General features: G+C 44.6%; 1 protein-coding gene and 1 pseudogene across 1 annotated transcript in view; one reads left to right on the forward strand and one right to left on the reverse strand.

The window, feature by feature from the left end:
- The window catches only part of LOC124548682 (neurotrimin), a gene marked incomplete at its 3' end in the record, with an annotated part of 1,196,053 nt that overhangs the window by 37,834 nt on the left and 1,136,082 nt on the right, over nt 1-22,137 (forward strand). The window lies entirely within an intron of this gene.
- On the reverse strand, nt 14,784-14,900 carry LOC124555429 (annotated as a pseudogene).

The raw sequence follows: 22,137 nt of genomic DNA on the forward strand, positions 1-22,137 counted from the left end.
CACACGGCAGGTCTAGAGAGACTTCCTAGCACTCGCCCCAGCTGTACAGCCGACTTTGTTAGCGATGGTTCACTGCCTACTTACGATCTCATTTGCCGAGACGATAGTTTAGCATAGCCTTCAGCTACGTCATTTGCTACGACCTAGCAAGGCGCCATTATCAGTTACTATTGATATTGTGAATCATGTACCGTCAAGACCGACGTTCATCATTAATGGATTAACGTTAAGTATTCCACCAGCTACGTCCGCTTTTCTAAATTCTAATTTCCTTGTCCTGTTCCAGACCTCACGCCAGCCTGCCTGAGCTAAAACGCGCGCATTTCGGCCTCCTCTAGTAACACGGTGTTGGCTCTCCTGCCAACCACAACACAAATAGCGCCCAACAATCGTCGCAAACAGGTCAAAGCTTGTTGTTGTGCTCCAGCACACAGCATTTTAGATGAAGCTACATGGTCCACTAAGGCCAATTAACAAAATGTCTCTGACATATGGTGAAGTATCAATTTGTCTGAACATCCGACCATTTATTCTCTAGTTCTACACGTGTTTTGCTGTCGTGGTGACGTGCCCTGTATAAGTCAAAATTTTACGATATGAAAACCCATTGTGGCGCTTTCTCATTTACTACGGATATTTGCTGTCACGTCAACTTGCTTGACTGATCTTCACGGGCGACATTGAACATAACACTGACACGTCTTGTCACGCCTACCACTTGCAAAGCTGTAATTTTCCGCAACTGACTGCTGGATGCTTAAAGTTTCCTCCAGTTGTGACTGTATGGTTAGGGAACGTAACTATTACTGATCTTAGGTTTCCTCCGAGGTTTTGGGTTACATTTGGGTGTGAGTTTGTCGGTGAGGAGAAGGATAAAGATCATTTTATGCCCATTCCTGGTATTGTGTCTTGCCCAGAGAGCCCCGCAAGCAGCTTCAATTTCTGCCTCGGTGGATGTAAGTCTCTTGTCTACAGCGAGAAATAGAACCATTCACCATTTGCCTATCCTTTCGATATAACTTAAATTTTCCCCAAAAATTTCACCGTTATCAATTTCAGGCAGTAACTAGGTTTTCGTTACCTGGTATTGTGTGAGTTACAATGCTTCTTAGGATTATTTCAAACTCTAGCACTTAGTTGCACTTCGGCAGTTACTCATTATTATTTTAATACTCTCACCTTTAGGAGACATTTATTTGGATCTTATGCTGACGCATTCCGGTCTCCTAAAGCTGTCGTTATCTGGACTGGCTGGAAGGTTGCCCGATCTAAAGAAATTCTGTGTACACCCTATAAAACAGCTGCCTGCATAGAAACCTCCGACGTGCCGTGTACACGCGACAAATTTCGGGGTACATTATAGTTTTCAACCCTGTAGCCTAAGTCCAGGAAGTCGCAACCTAGCTTGTCGCAAACCCGCAGTCTCTGGTTCAATCCTTCATCACGACTCAGAACGAGGGAATTACAATCCGTTCTGGGAACAATGCAGCGGATTGTGAGCCTCAGTGAAACTTCGTAAACAGGGCTGGTCTTCTCAATCTTCTCTGCCAATCGCTGGAATCACGTAAGTAGGACCTCGGAGCCCAGACGACGGGTATCGTATTGCATCACAATCTGCAGTTCGTTGCACACAGGCCACTTATTGGCTGCCGGATTAGCGTCTCCACTACGCTGGATGAGGCCCCCACGCATAGCCATTGAGTTGACTTGGTATTCCTTCGCATTTCTTGCTGCCCTTTCCTAAGGAGTACACTTACTCGTCATACGCTTGAACCGTCGACGATTAATAGACCTTTAATCGTTTACGTTTACCTGCTCTTTACACAAGGAACAAAAGGTATCACTGTGCTGGACTACGCCTTCGCCTGCACACCGGCTGGCACTAGGAAACATTGAATAGCAGGCGCTCAACTAGGCGTGCCAATGACAAGGCAAGACCACGACACGCCCACAGGTTACACGCCCATAACAGACCCTGGGCAATGTGCATATAGGCCGCCGCTGCCGGCCAAGGGGCCTCAGTCCTTCTCATCTCAGTACGTCAGTTAGGTCGCATCGGGACTCAGTTCGTATCGTATCTCAATAAGTCGCACTGTGCTCTAGTCTTCCACAGTGATAGTTGTCACCTCGCACCTTTGCTAGCTGTGAGGGAACCTTGGTTATTGTACATAGTTGTGATATGGACACGGACAAGAGTCAAGAACGAGTACATGCTATTAACCCTTGGACTTCATACTGAACATCGCTGAAGTTAAGCACTCAGTTGGTTCCTGAAATAAAATGTTTTTTAACCACGTGTGCGTTTTGTGTTGTACAAAGAAGGACCCGGTCACTCACCTGTCATACCACCCTCTCCTCATCCAGCCAGGAACCACAAAGCATTACAGGAGGGCACAGCCACAACACAATGCCAACAGAAGAAGTGATTCTCACGGCACTCAGTAGAAAGCAGCAGCTCGATCTTGTCCCTTGACTTTAATCCTATCAAAGACGTTTGGGATGAAACTTCCTGGAAGATTAAAACTGTGTGCCGGACCGAGACTCGAACACGGGACCATCAAGGTTCGCAGGAGAGCTTCTGTGAAGTTTGAAGGTAGGAGACGAGGTACTGGCAGAAGTACAGCTGTGAGGACGGGGCGTGAGTCGTGCTTGGGTAGGTCAGTTGGTAGAGCATTTGCCCGCGAAAGGGGAAGGTCCCGAGTTCGAGTCTCGGTCCGGCACACAGTTTTAATCTGCCAGGAAGTTTCATATCAGCGCACACTCCGCTGCAGAGTGAAAATCTTATTCTACGTTTGCGATGGTCTGCAAAGACACTCTGCAGCACGGTCACATGATTCAACGGCCGTCCAGCAATTGTGATCCGCACTGGTGGAGGAAAGAAACGCCTTACCACAAGAACTCCTTACTAACATTCTGTATGCTGCAAAGCATACACTGTTAACGGAACAACATAAAAAAGCATATACAGCCTCACAGATTCTCAGATAATGTTATAAATATTTGTAAAATGTGTAAACTCTATAAACAATATTTTCGTTCAGATTTTGATTAAAAAAGTAATTGCTGAGTGTTGGTCAGCTTCCTGTAACAGACTTTTCCGTGGGTGCTTCTTCTGTCTGAACTGCTGGCGCAAAGTAGTCTCACTTTTATCTCTGTTTCACTTAGACCAATAACATTTGCTTGAAAGTTGCAACGTTTTTACTTAATATTATCTTTACTCCATGTCCTATCCTCGGTTTTTAAATGGTTTTGCAACATCTTTTAACGACGAACGTCGACTTAAGTTCGACGTTACTAATATGGTGATACTACAGATCGGCTGCCATTACTAAAGTTTTGAATACATGGCCAATAAAAAAATCTTAATTTATTGTAAATTCATATTACGAAGCCCGATACTTTCTAAAGAATCATTGCAGTGCAAATCAAATACCGGCACTGAATTAATGATATTTCTTCTCACAGCGTGCATCTCCCTGTGAGCAACGAATAAACAATCATTGATTATGCCGATATCCGTCTCAGATCCAGTAACTACGGTAACTCCACCTTCTCTTCTCGCCAGCAATCTGATACAATCAACCTCTGATATTCAGTTCAAGAGAAAGAAGAGTTGTAATTGCCGTCCATGGTGATGTAACACCACATTAAGAACCATGTGCTCTTTTGTAGTGTTCAGTGGATCTTCATACATCGTGATGACTCCAGTGCAATTGCTGTCTTTAAATAAAAGTGTCATTTCTGTTCGTGTCATAGCGTATTTCTTTCAATTACCTTCTGTATTATGCTGTAGCATTTTAAACCATGTATGGTCCAAGTAACGAAAATGGTTCAACTGGATCTGAGCACTATGGGACTCAACTTCTGAGGTCATCAGTCCCCTAGAACTTAGAACTACTTAAACCTAACCAACCTAGGGACATCACACAGGTCCATGCCCGAGGCAGGATTCGAACCTGCGACCGTAGCGGTCGTACAGTTCCAGACTGTAGCGCCTAGAACCACTCGGCCACTAGAGCCGGAGATCGAAGTAACGTCGAGCTATTTTACTTAGTTGTGATATATCATGCGAAAGCTACTTCCAACCTTAAGCTCTATTAAGCGTATTAGCATGAAATAGCAAAAAGAATTGTTGGCTAGGAGTGGTATCTTTACAAGCTGATGACGCTATGCAGATATAGAACCTGTATCCGTCGGTACTTCGTTCAAGTATATCACTGTCACCACCCTGATGCTGTGGATTTTCCACGAATGGAGGCCAAGGTGACTGGGCGTGGGAGCAACCGACAGGAGAACAGATGACGGATGCCCACTTCTTGCCCCCAGGAAGGAAGACTGGCTGAAGAGCTATACGGAACAGACCGGAGGGCCAATAAAACTGAATCAGCCGACGCTAGTGGGCAGGCGGCAGGCAAGAACGGGCTTGAGGGCCGGACAGCGGGCAGTCGCAGGGCAGGTGGGCCGCGCTCCCACGGCTGCGGAGACGCGCCGGCCGCTGCACTGCTGCGTAAAACCGAGCACAGCGGGCCACCAAAAACCCAGCCATTAATACTGCGACCCGGCCGGGAATAATGCATGAGGCGCACACCGAATTAATACCGGGGTCGGCCAGCGCGGCCGCTCTCCGGCCGCGCGTTAATATCCACAAAGCGGTGATTAATAAAGTTACTTGCCGTGGCGACCCTACCAGGACACTGTCTCTGATCAACGACTGCAGAAACTCAGCTAGTATGTTCTGCTGCGAATTAAATGGAGTAAGACTCTCACGAGAAAGATAAGAAGCAAATGCTGAAGACATAGATGATCACTTCTGATTTCTGATATTGTATCGGTATTGAATGAAGCAACTGCGAAGGAAAGTTTCCTTCAGTTTTGTGGAGTACGTGGGAAATAGAAAACACCATCGGCAAGTGTAACAGTAACCCTGGGTTCTTGTTTACACATATTCTTCCACTTGCAACGTTGGCAAGTGCACCTTAACTAATAGTCATCATAGTTGGTTGTCTGTCGATCCTGGCGACAGTTATTCCATCACTGAATTGTTCACAGTAAAACAGCTTCTGCCTCACTTCCTGTTCATGACGAATCTGAATAACGTTACACAGTTTTCTTCTGCTGCTGACATTATCCTACATTCGTCTAAGCAGAGCCTCTAATTTTTTTCATTTCACCTCACTGACACCCACTGCATCTAGTGTAAGTCTTTGGGTTTACGTTTTACAGTTTTACACCTTTCCTACCGCCTTCAGACTTCTGATATTCGACGCTCCATTTCATGGAATTTTACCCTTTAGTGTGTCATTCAGTCTTCTTCTCATAGTCACATTGGCAATCCTCTCCTGGAGATTCGAATGACAGAATATTCCCAATTCATTTTCCAGTGGAGGTAACTTTGACACTTTGTCAATTTATGGTACATTTTAAATGAATGGGAAATCTAGTTCGAGCTGATTTCTTCCAAAATTCGTTTCATCAAAAGCACGTTGCTAACTCAATTTCATTGCAGGAACAGACTCCCACGGAAAAACGCAGCAATATTCATAAACAGAAAACTGTCATCTAATCATGGCGATATTACAGTGTAAAGCCAAATAGAATGTTGATGAGTTATGTAGATACACCTTCAAAATTTGCTTGGCAGATACACGAGCGCAAGCTAACATAATTTTAGAAAAAGCAACACAACAACAATGACAACCTCTTTAAAAACGGTTCAAATGGCTCTGAGCACTTTGGGACGTAACGTCTGAGGTCATCAGTCCCATCGAACTTAGAACTACTTAAACCTAACTAACCTAAGGTCATTACACACGTCCATGCCCGAGGCAGGATTCGTGCCTGCTACCGTAGCGGTCTCGCGGTTCCAGACTGAAGCGCCTAGAACCGCTCGGCCAAAACGGCCGGCTAACCTCATTAATAAAACCAAATGCTTCAAACAAATAATCTATAAATCCCTTGTATCCATGCGTGGAAAATACTACCAAAAAATGAATGATATTAAACTCTTTAAATGTGTAATGCACACCACACAACCATTAGAACTTATCAAGGCAGTTGTCCATTAGCAAAAGCTCAAGGTATGAACTGTCACATAACTGAGCCCCGATTAAATACAGCAAACCAACCACCCTGGAGCCACAGTGCTCATAAACCCTTGAGACATCCCACCTTTTTTAAGCTAATTGAACCAACTCCTTTCTAAATAATAACAAAGCCTGTAGTGGGTAATAACCGAGGGCCTTCAGCACTTCTACGCCGCTAACGTTGTACACCTGGGTCCACAACAGAGCACAGAAAACAACCGACGACCTTGAAGGAGCCAGGCGACACAAGTCTAAAAAACAACCTTAACTCATTAATCACTCGACTGTAAAGGCCACTGTCCAGGTCGAAGGCTGGATACAAAAGGCCGCTATTGTTATCAACTCAACACCAGGCAGCGCCACAGTCACACTGCCACCGCGCCGCTCAGCTACTTGAATACGTCGCAACAGTGACGATATAATTATAGGCCCCAGGCACTGCAGACACAAATTAAGTGTGTTTTGTGTTGTGTTTTCCATTGCCCTTACATCATGGTGCTGTTGACCGCTGCTGATTCTCCGTCTTTTAAGTGCACTTTGCCACCGGAGGGAATAGTGTGCCCCCAAACTATGATTGCTCTTCCACCCTCTGCCAAAACCACTGGCAGAATAAGGATTACCCCTCACAATTAATAACGTATTGCAGTGGCAAGTTCACAAGCACAATGCAACGTTCCTTAGGAACGTGCACGCATCTCCGAAGAAACAGGCACTGCACCGATTACAGCCGTTAGAAAATCCATGAAATGAATTCGCAGTTGCCATTAGCTGTTTAATGGAATGACGATGGTGAAAATTCGTCCTGGATCGGGACTCAAGCCCTCATTTCCCGCTTATCGCAAGCGGTCGCCTTACCGTCAGGCTATCATAGCACGATCCAGCGCCAGACCCAAACATGTCTACAACCCACACTCGTACATTCACCATGTATACTCTCGTACAGTGAAGACATTTTAAAGGGAAGTCACTTAGTTTCGGCGAATAAATACGATTCGCACTGCCAAGGTGGTTCAGAAATACGATGCAGTGCCCTTCGGACATGCATGCATTTTCGAAGGAACGGCAATACGGCAACTACAGTCCTTATGACATAGAAGAAATGTACACCAATGCGACTAAAGTCATATGATACCTCCTAATATCATGTCGGGCGTCCATTTCCTCGGAGTAGTGCAGCAGCTCGTCATGGCATGGACTCAAAAAGTCGTTAGATGTTTCCTGCAGAAATATTGAGTCATAAAATTTAAAATTTTCCAGGCTAATTGAATGTTCGAAGAGTTTTCGCGATTGCAGCAGGTCGTCGTAAACTTCAGTCCACGATATTTCTACAGGGCACCTGCCAGCCATCTTCAAGTGAGCCATCGAAGACTGACGAAGACGTTTGTCGCTCCGCCTTATACAGCGGTTCAAATGGCTCTGGGCACAATGGGACTTAGCAGCTGAGGTCATCAGACCCCTAGAACTTAGAACTACTTAAACCTAACTAACCTAAGGACATCACACACATCCATGCCCGAGGAAGGATTCGAACCTGCGACCGTAGCGGTCGCGCGGTTACAGAATGTAGCGCCTAGAACCGCTCGGCCACTCCGGCCGGCCCGAGATGCGGATCTTAAAAGATTATCATAGTATTGGAGCAGTTAATTGTATCAATTAGAACGGTGATGATTTTGAATACAACGGACTGTGTGCCACTAATTCAGTTTTACCAATCATTTTGGTACACGTTGTTGTGAATACATTTCCTTATGTGTGATTGTTTCTCTCTGTTTTACTAAACAAAAGTGTCATTCTCTTGAGTATCGAACCCCAAGAAGCCCTGTGATGCTTTCAGCAGCGCTCTTGACATTGCCCTGTGTGGTCGGCTCCCATTAATTCGGCGAACTGCCGCACTTACACCTGCTGTCGTCAGCAGTCTTTCATAATTAAGCTGGGCGTCAGTGTCACTCAGGACGGCCAGGGTTAGTATACTGTTCCTGTTTAAATAAGCAGCTTTAGCGCCATCAACAGCGGCGGTTAATCACAAAATCCGCCCGCGTAGCGCACCCACAGCCACATTCCTTTTTTACTGTGAGTGAATCTTCGGACACACACACACACACACACACACACACACACACACAAAACTCACACACACAAAAGAATCTTGAACATGGGTGTGATTCAAATAGACACTCAACAAAAAATGATTTATTTAAGACTTCAGCTATGTTTCGATACTACCACCAGTTTTTTTTTTCAGAAATACTACGAGTACTTTTACAGAAATACATCGTGTTAAATATTAGCTTGTTTTGATGTAACCAATGCAACAGCATGTATTTCAGAAGAGGATAGACATAATAATCTTGTGCATTGCTGTCAATAGCAATTGTGATTTCTTTCAGGTAATAAAATAGTCAACCAGCTGCCAGAAGGTTATTTATCTAAGAGTTGTGCTAGATTTCGATACTACTATGCGTATCTTCTTCAGAAGTACATGCTGTTACATTGTTACATGAAGTGTAGCCAATGAAACAGCATACACTTCAGAAAAGATAATCATTGTAGTATTAAAACCTAAGTCATATTTTAAATAAATAATCTTCTGGCAACTGGTTAGCTGTTTATTTTGTCAATTGTTCACACATAAAGAAGGAAATACTTCTTCCTTCATGAAGCTCCGTAGCTCCCCTCAATCTAGAGACAGAGACTGCCCCGGTGTCATACATTCTTCACATTTCCTAGTGAGAGAAGTTAGTCTTAGAGTATTCATGTGTAACAATCTAGTCAGTGAATTGTTAGAAGACGTGTACGTTTCAAAAGCTGTTGGAAATTGTCTATTAGCTAGTCTCCACACATTTAAGCTTGTATCAATTTTCCACAAGTATCAAGAGGCTGGTTACAAAAAGAAGCATAAAATACCTAAAGGTATAAAATTTCACAAGCACATCAACGGTATTATTGTTTTCTAATTTTTTTAATGTTAGACCGATACATCTAAGCTTCTTTATTTTGTGATACATCGTGTCGTATCATCGTTTTAAATTGATTATTGGTGTTACAGTTAACGATTAACGTAACGTAACTATAGTCGAGCGCTCTAATGAGTATTTTTGAATTTTCTCAAATGAAGATAATGGCTCTTATTTCAGTTTCCAATTATTTCTCTGTGTTTATCTGCAACAGCGTATTTTTGTAGACCGTTATTTAGCCAACTCTGCATCCGTAATGTCAAAGTTTCAACAAACAGATTCGTAATCAAGAGGTTCCGTATAAATAAAGTCTTCTTAGTGACCGCAGTAATATACGTTACGTCAGTGTTTCAACAGACAGGATCGTAATCAAGATGTTCCGCAGAAATAAAGTCTTCTTAGTGACGGCAATAATGTACGTTGCGACGGCCCTTCTCGTCAAGTGAACATTCACACATATTTTCTCCTAAGAATTAGTTTACACCATATTTGAGGTGGACTCCCTTCTTTTCTGCTCTTGCTTCTAAAGAAATTTCTTCAATGACGAGGGATCTACATTTCATTATTATTTATTACATCACGACAGATTTCCATACGTATTTCATATTTCCTCTTTTTGCGTGCAGATACAAGTCAGCCATACCTCGTTGTCGAGCAGCTGGAAATCGCTACGTTAGATAACGCACCAGGCACATCATCTCTGAGATACTAGACGTGCCTTAAAACGGTCATCCTTTATACTGATTCTGTGTCTGCTACGGAAATGATTGGCCTGTAAACTGCAGCTAGATTAGGGGGGAATCTGAATGCTATAGTAAGTCACCGCATGTCGGTATCTAGCATAAAACTGATGAGTTACTAGCTGCACTGTGTGCCGTCTATCCACTGTTAGTAACGATAATCGAGGGCTATCCCTCTGAAAAGTAAGCAACGTTATGTAATTAAATCTTCACGGAATCAGTTATTCACACCCGTGTTAATATTGGCCAGTCAGGAAAACGTTAGATATTTCTTAGTGTTGGGAAATATTAATGATGCTGCCTTTAGACAGCACACAAAGAACGTGATGATAGATGAACAGTATGTGAAGAGCTACATTCAAAATCAAACTGACGTAAATGGAAGGTGTAGCACGATGAACGTATTGATAGAGTGCTGCCAAACGGGCACTCAGCATTTCCATACCTGTGGGATACGGTAATTAAAATTAAAATTAAAAACTTAGCAACTTTTTTCAGCAGAGAAGAAAGCCATTCTTGGAGCGGAAGTGAGATGTCGGTACATGACGGTTACTGGGTGTGTCTAATGTAACTGGAACTTTTATACTAGAGATCGCGGTGCATCATTCCCAGAGGAGGAGAATATGCAGCTTGTCGTCATCTTTCAGACTTTGAGAAAGGTCAAGTGGTTGGTGAGAGGAACATGGGACCATTATCCGTACAGATTGAACAGAGAGTTGGGTTCAGTCCAATGACTGCAGAAACAGCGGTGATGAGTTCAGGACACAATCTGGAAATGAGAGCGGGAAGATAGTTGACACTTCCTGGTAGATTAAAACTGTGTGTCGGGACCCTTGCCTTTCGCAGGTAAGTGCTCTAACGACTGAGCGATCCAAGGACGACTCAAGACCAGCCGTCGCAGCTTTACTTCCGCCAGTACGTGATCTTCAACCTGCCAAACTTCACAGAAGCTCTCCTACAAAGTTTTCAAGACTAGAACTCTTGGTTGAAAGGAAGATTCCGCCTGAATGAATTGAACCGGGACTAGTTCGGACGTTCTTCGACTGAACCTGATGAAGAGTCGGCTAACAACATTTGAAATACGGGCAGTGTTTAGAAGCAGAGTGTTACCACGAATTGTCACGAGCAGATTACTAAAAGGTGGGTTGAGATATAGAGTTGCCGTATGTTGTTTACTATTGACATCATGCCACAGACATGTACCTTTAATCTATCTCCGCAAGCGGAATGTACCTTGTGTAGCACTGTTACTCTCCACTTTTCCTGTTTCAGTCACGTATCGTTCGCGGGAAGACCGACTGCTTGTAAGCCTTTCACGAGATACAGAAAGGATGAAGCAATACATTGATTGACTCTTCAATGAACATTAACAATAGACCACTGGAATTGGTTGATCATTTCCGTGACGCTTTCACGCTTACTAAAGGAACCTGTAACGAAGCGCTCTGGTGTTCTTTGGAAATTTCCTACGTCCTGTGTCCTGTCTGGCAACGGATCCCATACCGACGACCAGTATCCATGTATTGGTCGAGTGTTTTGTAAATTATTTCCTTTGTTGATTGACTACATTTCCTGGGTATTCTTCCAATAAATCTCAGTCTGGCATCTGTCTTACTCGCGATTAATTTTATGCGGTCGTTTAACTTAAAGTCGCTCCGTACGCAGAGATATTTTACGGAGGTAACTGCTCCCAGTGATTTTTCGCGATTGGGTAATCATACAGTAAAGACTGTTTGTGTCTGTGTATTCGCAGTACGTCACATTTGTTATTTTGAGGGTCAGTTGTCACGCCCTGCACCAAGCACCGATTCTCTGCAGGTTATACTGCAATTCGCCAGAGTTTTCTAGTGTTGCGACTTTTATGCAAACAACTGCATAAACCGTGAATAGCTTGATGGAACTTCCGACGTTATCTTAAGCTCATTTATATACACTGTGAAAATTAAAGGCCGCTTAACACTGCCCTGAGACACATCCAAATTTACTTTTACGTCTAAAGACTTCTCTCCGTTCGGACTGACATGGTATGTTCTCTTTACCAGAAACACTTCAGTCTAATCACACAGTTTGTCTGGTACTCAGTAAGCTGTTATTTTGATAATTAGGTGGGACTGCGCAATTGTATCGAATGCCTTCCGGAAGTTAAGGCAACAGATGTTCGTATGGTGAACGCTGGCCGGCTGGTGTGGCCGAGTGGTTTTAGGTGCTTCAGTCTGGAACCACGATGGATGTGTGTGTCGTCCTTAGGTTAGTTAGATTTAAGTAGTTCTAAGTTCTAGGGGACTGATGACCTCAGATGTTAAGTCCCATACTGCTCAGAGCCATTTGAACAATTTTTTTGATGTACGCTCCTCAATGATCCACAACCACAATGCAAATTCCCAGACTGTAGTTCACATCAAAAATGCCTTGAGGAATGTACAGAACCTTGATGGGGCTCCCACAGAAAACATCTGGGATGCGTTTGGAAGACGTTACTTTAATTCTAGCCCTCTGTCAGCAGCTCTCATGAACTGACACAGGCTCTGTTTCAGATACGACAACAAATTCATCGAGATTACATTCGGGGGATGTTTCCTTGCCCCAATGAATACTAGAATTTACACGGGCTTATGGGTGTCACTGCTCATGATGATGTTTATGAACCACATCAGTTCCGAATGAAATGAAAATGTAATCATTTAATATCCATTATGTGATGAACAGCTGGACTGGTGCTTCATGGTTTAAGAGTTTCCATCTCCGACATTGTATTGTCAAGTCCCTATGAAAGCAGACATAGGCCACAAATACTTGTCTGGTTTCTATGTATAATGTGACGGTTGTAACTGTGAAAGAATCAAACAATTTACGAAAGACTAATTTGTTTTACTATAGGGAAAATAGCGCTTCTCCAGGCGAGAAGAGATCTACAAGGAACAGTCCAAGGCAAACGAGAGACGTGGTAAAAAGTAAGTAATTGTTTATTTTAAAATGAAGTTCGTGGAGTTCGTAACGCCTTCTCAGTTCACAAACATCTCCTACCAACATGGTATGAGGTCTGAAGATTGTCAGTAACTGATCGAAACCGGCAACCACAAAAATAAAGGTTTCTGGCGGTCGAAACTGTTTTTCATTTTAATTAGGAAAAACCGCGGTTCTCCACGAGAAGTGCTCTCAAAAATGAATAACTGTTTCTTATTTAAAAAATAATCATAACTGTTAATATATCTTTCGCACTGTGAGACAAGACGGTCGATGCTTTATCCAAAAATGTTTGTGCTTGCCTAGAACACTATGATTGTAACCAGGCGCGCACGTCTTCATCCAAAACAAATCTTCCTTCAGATCTCCAAAAATATGGAAATCACATGGGGAGAGATTTGTTCTGTATAGAGGATGTGTAAGGTTCAAAAATGGCTCTGAGCACTATGGGACTCAACTTCTAAGGTCATCAGTCCCCTAAAACTTAGAACTACTTAAACCTAACTAACCTAAGTACATCACACATCCATGCCCGAGGCAGGATTCGAACCTGCGACCGTAGGATGTATAAGGGCTTCCCAGAGAAACAGCCTTGGCGAACACATAGACGGACTCTATCTTGCAAATGAATTATGCCTTATGTCAGTATTACTGTTCGTTTGGGCTCCATATCTTTGCAAAGTCTGTGCGTATCGCTGTACGTTAATTGTGATATCGTATTCGAAAAAAGGTCAATGAGATGCGGGTTGACAGACTGCATCATTCTGTTGCAGGATAACGCCCTCCCCCCTCTTCCCCACCACCCCCGCACATACATGTTGCTAAGGTTGTTTCGACTACGCTGTAGACGTTCCGCTGGGAAACCCTTACACACCCTTCATACAGTGCCGATCTCTACCCATGCGATTTCCATATTTTTGAAGCCATGGACATTCGTAGGCGTCGATTTTCTTCGGACGGAGTGGTACACTCCTGGGTGCAACCATGGTTTCATAGGCAACGACAAGCACTTTTTCAAGAAGGCATTGACAGGCAGTGTCATAGTTGGATATATGTATTAAAAAGGCGATAAACAGTTTACTTATCTTTTCCCACCTGTCTCGTTTTCATTTGGCTGCCCGTAATAGAGAGCTTCTGAGCATAGTGTGGTATTCGAATGGTTCGTCTGGCTTCTTACTAAGTCGTTCGAAAGGAAAAGATGTTCGTCGCCACCGTGACGAACTGAAGCGCCTCGGTCGTCGCGAGGATGGCGCGGTGTGTCTGAAGCATGCGCAGTAGGCACGATCTGCCCCAGCAGCGGGCGGCGCTTGGTGGAGAGGAGCGGAGAGCATTCAGGTAAATAGCGGCGGCTGCTCAATGCTATCGCCCTCGCTGGAGGACATTTGGGAGACAGCGTGAAGGATGCACTCGCCGCCCGAGCAGCGGCCGCTTCGCCGCCTTATGACGCCTCACGGCTGCGGCTCGCCAGCACGTCGTCACGGGAGCGGCGGACGCAGCACGCGGAAAAACTGTGCGTGTGCACCTAGGAAAGTGACAAAAGTCTCTGGACCGTTCACTGTTGTATAAACGAGATATGTTGTGCGCGCGAGATGTAGCAACTGATTACTTATTTCAGTCATAGCTGCGCAATGATAACAGATAATCTTGGCCGGCTTCGGCCGTTATTGACCATCGTCACATCGTGAGTGTTACGGTTACAGTTTTAATCTGTGTCCAGTATTTCGTGGTGACGGACGCTATTGCTACAGTGTAAAGAACCGAGTGATATTGTGACGTAGTGATATGCATTGACGATTAGATGTCCATAGCCGTGATGTCGTGGCCTGCAGAGCATCTTTTAAGCACCTCGTCGTCAAGCCACGAGTGGCCTACCGGGACCATCCGACCGCCGTGTCATCCTCGGAGGAGGATGCGGATAGGGGGGACGTGGGGTCAGCAAACCGCTCTCCCGGTCGTTATGATGGTATTCTTGACCGAAGCCGCTACTATTCGGTCGAGTAGCTCCCCAATTGGCATCACAAGGCTGAGTGCACCCCGAAAAATGACAACAGCGCATGGTGGCTGGATGGTCACCCATTCAAGTGCTGGCCACGCCCAACAGCGCTTAACTTCGGTGATCTCACGGGAACCGGTGTATCCACTGCGGCAAGGCCATTGACCTGGCCTGCAGAGCATCGACACAGGAAATCATCACCTGTCGCATCTACGTCCGGAGGTTGCAGACCCTGTCATGCGCATGTACCCTTTGTGGATCATTTAAATAATCCACCAACCCATATTTAATAAAGTGGTTTCCCGGACACAATTCAGTATCAAATCTGGTGTTGCCGTTCAGAATAATAATAAGCTGCAACTCTTACCTTGAAATATTTTCAGAGATATAGATAATTATTTACAACGAAAATTTTGTATGTGAATCCGCAGCTGTGATACATTATATGTAAATTGATGGTAGTGGTGGTTGGGGGGGGGGGGGGGGGAAGACGTAGAAAGGAAAGGAAGGGGATTACTGACGCCAGACGCATTTGGACATTACGCGGAAACAGCAGCGAAGAGCGGAAAATGTGTACCTTACTAGGCAGGCCCAATAACCACTGCGTCATGCGGGACACAGTGTTGTCGCAACTGAGCGGACTATCTCGGTACACCTCACGGGTCCGCAGCTCCTGGTCGTGCGGCAGCGTTCTCGCTTCCCGCGCCCGGGTTCCCGGGTTCGATTCCCGGCGGGGACAGGGATTTTCTCTGCCTCGTGATGACTGGGTGTTGTGTGCTGTCCTTAGGTTAGTTAGGTGTAAGTAGATCTAAGTTCTAGGGGACTGATGACCATAGCTGATAAGTCCCATAGCGCTCAGAGCCATTTGAACCATTTGAACACCTCACGGGCGATCCACATTCCCACCGACCGCCAGGTATCTGCATCCATTTTCTCCATGTTAGCTAGTTTGAGATTCCAGCAGGAGGTCGGACGTAATTGTGCATCCGCAATGAAGGTGGTGGATTCATTGCCCATCGAGGTAAATTAGTTATATGAATGCGTAGCGTCTGTTCTTTGGGACACGTCTGCGTAATTGCGAAAAACACTGTGTCTGGGTGGCGCAGTGCTTAACGCATCTGGCCAGTAAGTAGGAGCTCCCAGGTTTGAATCCTGGTCCGGTACACAGTTTCGCTCGTCGCTTCCGATTTCGTGTAATGTCCCAATACAGCTCACATGGAAAACGACTTTCACCGGTATCAATGTAGGGCTGGGGCCCATGAATACACATATTTGGAAACATTCTAAAACGAAAGCATATGTGTTTTTTAACACAAACTTATGTTTTTTTAAATGGACCTCCTATATTTTTTCTTCAGCAATCCATAGCATGACAAAGCACATACACAATGGCTTTGATTGCATCGCAATATTCCCATATTAAGACGCGAAGTTGACGCTTGAAACACCCGACATGCGCTGCTAGCGCACGTCCTGAGGCTCAGTTGTGAACCCCATCCTGCCCGTAATCGCGATGTGATTGACATGCGTAATCACACTTCCATACTTATCAAGAGGTCCGAAACGAATAATACTGTCTGCTGCCATCCTGCATTAACGTCGCACATTCCAGCAGGTATTTATCCCATAGGCTAGGGGTGATGCGGTTCTGTAACAAATCACAGTACCGCAACGTTAGTCACAAAGTTAACTTCGCTGATCGTTAATCCGTTACTAAAAGGGTAATGCCGTTCAACGTTAAAACTTTACTTTACTGTAGATCTAGCGCAAGTGACAGTTAATCATTCACTCGTAATAGTAAAATTCATGTTAATGGTTTTAGTGAAACGAGCAAGTGGACTAAAAGTTTTACCGTTGTTTAGGTAAAAATGTTTTTATTTGGGAAGTTCAGGTAGGACATAGAAGATGAATGTAAACATGTTTAACCAATCAGTTTTATTATCACATAATTATCAATGTTATGTTTATCTAATGCGTTAAATGACAAACTGTTGGAAACAAATGTTTTTTAACATCACTGGGTAAAATGGCCCTTTGTAGAAACTTCCACTGTGATACCAGCACTACATTCTAAACATAGCGTTCACATCTCATGCAATGATGCCCATTGGCTTGCATACATAGGGTCACTCTGGGGATGAAGGATGTCCTACTTCGTGCTACTGCTTCCTCTTCGATGGCTGTACAAGCATCAATAATGCGTTGCTTCATGTCCTCTGGTGTTGTTGGTTCATGTTGGTAAACAGCAACCTTCCCTGCTCCCCAAAGAAAATAATCCAGCGGTGTAAGGTCCGGAGATCGGGCAGGCCACCAGACTGGGCCACCTAGTCCAATCCACCTACCAGGGAACTTACGGTTCAGAAGTCGTCGTGCTCGTAAGGCGTTATGTGCAGGGCATCCGTCATGCTGATACCACATGACCATTCTCCGGTTCAGAGGTACGGTGTCCAAGAGAACAGGAAGATTGTGTCGTATAAATCTGGAGTATTGTCTGCCATTTTGGATGCCATTTATAAAGAAAGGTCCGATAATGGTATCTCCAATAATCCCACACCAAACATTAACCTTCCACGGACGTTGATGCTCTACCTGACGGAGCCATTTTGGATTGTCTGTGGACCAATAATGCATATTCCTCATTTTGACAATTCCTTTGTTGGAGAATGATGGTTCGTCGGTAAAGAGAACATCTGCAAAAGAATCTGGATGAGTCAGAAGTTTTTGCTGAGGCCACCGACAAAATGTTACCCTATTGCGGAAGTCATTTTCATGAAGATCCTGGTGTAAATGAACATGGTAAGGATGAAATTTATGACGTTTAAGAGTACGCTGTGCACTTGATTTCAACACACCAACTTCACGTTCAATTTGACGTGTGCTGGTTTGAGGATTCACAGCTATGGTAGCGAGCACAGTAACGTCAGCACGTTCATCTGTGCGTGTTATAGAACGATGTCGAGGTCTTGTATTTATGCTTCCCGTTTCACGTAGACGATATGTGAGACGACCAAACATCCGGCGCGAAGGCGATGGCTTGTCAGGGAATCGTCTTCTGTACAGTCGTTCTGCCTGAACAGCATTTCGTCCACCTACAACAGGGTACAGTACAGGTATGTAGAGTAGGGTAGAAAACAGACATATTAAATTAATAATCATAATGTTCGCTAACAGTACTAACAACAAACAAGCAGTCTCATAACGTATTTCCCGTCAACGTACATTCTCTATAGATCATCAGCATTTCTACCATATCTTCATGTGTGTACATTATACTGTACAGTATAAGTTCCACAACACAACGTTTATTCACAATGTGTACTACCTCCGTGCCGTCACTAGATTACTCTGATGTACGACTACACTGGCAAGCGGTGTACTGCACGCCAAAGCAACAACAAATGGGATACTCGGAGGGTGGTGGAGTACAGGAGTTTGCATGAGTCGCAAATCATAAACAAGGCGAAGTGGTAACTGTGGCAGTAGTGGGAACTACGTTGGACACTTGACTAGGTAGAGCCAGGCCCTGTGCGACAGGCACAATGGGTCATATAACGCATTAGATAAACCTTATTTCAGGTGTGCAGGATAAATAAGACAACCGGACGGGTGTACACCGATCGCTACTGGTTCATATTGTGTACGTAGATACGTAAAACGTGCAAGAGGGAAACCATTATGTGCTTATGAGAGTTGATGGCAGCAGACCGTATTATTCGTTTCGGACCTCTTGACAAGTATGGTGGTGTGATTACACATGTCAATCACATCGCGATTACGGGCAGCATGGGGTTCACGCCTGAGTCTCGGGACGTGGGCTAGCAGCGCATGTCGGGTGTTTCAAGCAACTTCGCGTCTTAATATCTCGGGATGTAATGGGAATATTGCGATGCAATCAACGCCATTGTGTATGTGCTTTGTCATGCTGTGGATTGCTGAAGAAAAAATATAGGAGGTCCATTTAAAAAACATAAGTTTGTGTTAAAAAACACATATGCTTTCGTTTTAGAATGTTTCCAAATATTCATGTGCCCCAGCCCTACATTGAAACCGGTGAAAGTCGTTTTCCAATAGCTGTCATTGTTCCAGAGATATTTTGGGTGGACAAGATAGCTGTGACACCCTGTATAGCAAATTTTATAACTTCCCATTAACAGTAACATACTGGCTCATAAAATGCGTCATGGGATGACTTAAACTAGGCACTTCGTTACTGTACTATATTCCACGTGGTAGCAAACCATCTCACGTAAAAAGTACTTCCTCCTAAAAACATAATAACAATAAAGACATACAATATTACCCCTGAAATAACTAGCATAATTTTCCCCTAATATCCAAAATGCTGAAATAGATACAAACGCAAATTACATTAACCCAAATACATCAGCCCATGGTGTCTCGAATGCACATGTTCTTACCAGGTCTCAGTGCTGAGAATATCCCACACTGGAAGTATCATAAGCGCTCTCGCTTTTCAGGTGGTCAGTGAGTAGTCACCAGAGGACCACAGCACCTCCTGGCAACCTAACTGCATCTATTATGAAAATTGAAGGGGCGATGGAGGCCGAAAGGAAAGGAAAGTGAACAGACTGTTGATGTTACCTGCATCAGGACTTTATGCGGAATCAGTAGCGACGAGTGAAAATATGTGGTGGACCGGGACTCGAACTGGGGATATCCTGCTTACTAGGCAGCTGCACTAATCACAGCATCACTTAGACTCAGTGTTTGTCGCAATTGTGGTGAAATGTCCGAAAGATCAGATACCACGCATTCTTATAATCGATTCACCTCGACGGGCAATGAATTCATCACCTTTAGTGCGGATGCTTGGCCCCCTGCGGAAATCTCAAAGTAGGGAGCATGAAGGACATGAACAAGGACAGCGGATAGGTGCCTCTAGGACGGAAAGTGGGTCGCCCGAGAGGCGAGCCGAGTCAGTCCGCGCAATTGCGACAAACTGTGTCCAGGTAAAGCAGTGGTGAAGACGACGAGCAGCTGTTCAATTACCGTGAGCAATTCAGAAGGATCAGGTCGGAGTATTCTGCAAATGTGTACTCAGTCTTGTTGCTCTGACACTCACAGACACATGTATGGGGCTGGAATCAGGTCAGAGAAGTAAAATAGACGCCGAACGACATCACTCGATCCGACGCAACCACCCTTATCATTTATACCCCGTTGCATACCTACCAAGCAAGCCTCTTTAGAAACAGCTGTAGCAAGGAAACGGTACGCTTCCGGATATGGGTTCCTGTTCTGAAGGTTATGTGCTCACCCGCTGCACAAGTTCTTGAATTCTATAACTGTAATACCCGAGCATCCTGTATTAAACTGAAGATTTGAGTTAACAAAGGTAGACGGTGAGGAGCTACTAGCATCTGAACGAAACGTCTTGTGGAAGTCTCTGCGTTAGTGCGAGATGCGAATGGCTGGAAAGCAATGAAGAATTAGGAACTATGCAAACTAAAGCGGCAGCCAAACATATTCCAATGAATGTAGGCATTAAAACTTAGATGGTCAGGAGGAGTTTCTCTAATGCCTCACCATCACAGAGAAATCTGTGGAAAGGTCTGAAGGAATACAATACAAAACATACTTGAAAACATCTTCCTCACTGTTACAGTTCACATTTTATAAGCTGACTACAATATGTGTCTCTCCAACATGACGTCCCAGACTTGACTTTCTCAAGGTCCAACTCTCTAACAACTGCTTGTGCGCCCAAAAAATCAGAGTTACAAGGATATCAAGTATATCTACACTACTGGGCATTAAAATTGCTACACCACGAAGATGACGTGCTACAGACGCGAAATTTAACCGACAGGAAGAAGATACTGTGATATGCAAATGATTAGCATTTCAGAGCATTCACACGAGGTTGGCGCCGGTGGCGATACCTACAAAGTGCTGACATGAGGCTAGTTTCCAACCGATTTATCATACACAGACAGCAGTTGACCGGATTTGCCTGATGAAACGTTGTTGTGTTGCCTCGTGTAAGGAGGGGAAATGAGTACCATCACGTTTCCAACTTTGATAAAGGTCCGATTGTAGCCTATTGCGATTGCGGTTTATCAAATCACGAAATTGCTGCTCGCGTTGGTCGAGATCCAATGACTGTTAGCAGAATATGGAATCGGTGGGTTCCGGAGGGTAGTACGGAGCGCCGTGTTGGATCCCAACGGCCTTGTATCACTAGCAGTCTAGATGACAGGCATCTTATCAGCATGGCTGTAGCGGATCTTGCAGCCACGTCTCGATCTCTGAGTCAACAGATGGGGGCGTTAGCAAGACAACAACCATCTGCACGAACACTTCGACGACGTTTGCAGCAGCATCGACTATCAGCTAGGAGACCATGGCTGCGGTTACCCTTGACGCTGCATCACAGACATGAGCGCCTGCGATGGTGTACTCAACGACGAACGTGGTGCACGGATGGGAAAACGTCATTTTTTCGGATGAATCCAGGTTCTGTTTACAGCATTATGATGGTCGCATCCGTGGTTGGCGACATCGCGGTGAGCGCACATTGGAAGCGTGTATTCGTCATCGCCATACCGGCGTATCACCCGGCGTGATGGTATGGGGTGCCATTGGTTACACGTCTCGGTCACCTCTTGCTCGCATTGACGCCAATTTGAACAGTGGACGTTACATTTCAGATGTGTTACGATCCGTGGTTCTATCCTTCACTCGATCCCTGCGAAAACCTACATTTCAGCAGGATAATGCGCGACCGCATGTTTCTGGTCCTATACGGGCCTTCCTGGTTACAGTAAATGTTCGACTGCTGGCCTGGCCAGCACATTCTCCAGATCTCTCACCAATTGAAAACGTCTGGTCAATGGTGGCTCGCCACAATACGCCAGTCCCTACTCTTGATGAACTGTGGCATCGTGTTGAAGCTCCATGGGCAGCTGTACCTGTACACGCGATCCAAGCTCTGTTTGACTCAATGCCCAAGTGTATAAAGGCTGTTATTACTGCCAGAGGTGGTTGTTCTGGGTACTGATTTCTCAGGATCTGTGCACCCAAATTGAATGAAAATGTAATCGCATATCAGTTCTAGTATGATATATTTATCCAATGAATAGCCGTTTATCATCTGCATTACTTCTTGGTGTAGCAATTTTAATGGCCAGTAGTGTAAATTTATATGTACATGTGTACTGTGAAAACTCTCTTCTTCCAGTTCCAGCCGCCTATGAGGCACGCGTTGCCGTGTAATTAGTCTAATTTTTGTCTTTGCAGTCCCAACGATGGCGACATATAGGCAGAATAATATTCCTTATTTAATAACTCTCTAAACTCCGTCAGAACAGGCTTCGGAAGCCCATCGCTACCAACCGACCGACGTGCCACCCTCAGCCTATAAGTCTCGCTGGATGCGGATA

Source organism: Schistocerca americana, chromosome 1 (assembly GCF_021461395.2).
Source record: "Schistocerca americana isolate TAMUIC-IGC-003095 chromosome 1, iqSchAmer2.1, whole genome shotgun sequence".
NCBI lineage: Eukaryota > Metazoa > Arthropoda > Insecta > Orthoptera > Acrididae > Schistocerca > Schistocerca americana.